The following is a 1,602-nucleotide window of genomic DNA, read 5'->3' as shown; positions in this document are numbered from 1 at the left end:
GCTACTCTTTTACCAACGAATAGTGGGATTGACCATCACATTATAACGCCCCCACGGCTGAAAGAGCAAGCATGCTTGGTGGGACGGGGATTCGAACCCGCGACCCTCATATTGTGAGTCGAGCACCTGGCCATGCCGGGCCAATAAAAGAGTCGTATAGGTACACCAAGCTTTATGTTTGGCCTAACCTAATCTAGGTTTATTTTTATCGCGTAATTACTGGCATATTATACACTATATATATAGATATAGCACCAAACAGTTCAACCAACAACGTTCAGTAAAACTGTAATTATTCATTAATCATAAACAAGCCTAACTGTAGCTATATTAGACAGGTTTGACGCACGTTTTGAGCCACATTCTTTAAAAACGACTTAAATCAGTTATTAAAACTTATCATAAATTGTTTAACTGTCGATAATTTCGTGATCTATTCAATTTATCTAAGCTAAAATAGAGTATTTTAACCTTCTTTTTTTTTTTGACTCACATAACTGAAATAAGGTATGTCCTTAAACATGACACCATTAAAATAGTGTGGAACATTGCCAACGTTGACGCAACCGGAAAACAGCGAAACTGGTTATTTCTCTATGTATCAAGATATAAAGTGATCTTTACTGAGAGCTAAAAGATTCATTGGTGACAGAAATATCTTCTCTTCGGTTGTATCTAAGAAAAAAAATAATCTTAATAGTAGTGGACATTTAAGCTGCTCAGAAGAATATAGATCCATGTACAAACTAAGAGTCTGACAATGGTACTTGTAACTGTTTTGAAATCTCTTTCGTCAAGCAAATACTTATGTTGCTATACTGAAGTACCAACGTATATATTGAGTAACAAAGTGTTATAACACCAACAAAAGTTCCTTTTGGTGCTGAGTTTTGGTAAAACGCTAATAAAATGTTTATATAATGGTGTTGAAAATACTCATTCGTTGTGATAAGAGTCTCTATCTAAAACTGTGGTGTTTTAATTTTTTTGGATATAGAATGACGCGCATTGTATTGTTACAATTCTGCTTTACCCCTTGAACTAACAGAGTCGTGTAAAAGTGGCCTGTTCTATTTGGCTAGAGTGTATCAGTAAGTCATTCTGAACATCCTCGAAGCCCTATGAAAGTTCCTCGATTTGAGATGAAAGTCAAGCCGTTGTTATCAGCTGGTCAGAAATTGAGGTTTGTTGTATAACTAAACATGTACATTTATTGTTTACTTGAGAAGGTGGATGCTCTTTTATCGAGAGTGTATTTCAATACATATATATTCCACCTTCCAAGTAACTATCTAGTCTTGTTTAACTTGGAATCACTTTCTAAATTAGCGACTAATTAATTATAATATCAACTGTAAAATAACTCATGACAAACAAAAGTAACAGCTATATGTCAAGATGACTCAAAAAATACAGAGTGGCAAAAATAGAGTTAATATTTGATCGATATATTTTTTCATAAGCTACCATAAACCGTAGGGAAACTGTGATGCATCACTAGGCAACTAATTATAGTATTTTGGCACTTGTTTATAAAGTTAAAATCATCCTCAGGTGATACTACTCGTCTCCTGAGGATGACGTTGTAACGTCGAAACATGT

This window comes from Limulus polyphemus, unplaced genomic scaffold, assembly GCF_000517525.1.
Source record: "Limulus polyphemus unplaced genomic scaffold, Limulus_polyphemus-2.1.2 Scaffold3323, whole genome shotgun sequence".
Taxonomy (NCBI): Eukaryota; Metazoa; Arthropoda; class Merostomata; order Xiphosura; family Limulidae; genus Limulus; species Limulus polyphemus.
The sequence above is the reverse complement of the archived record's forward strand: the minus strand, read 5'-3'. Positions refer to the sequence as shown.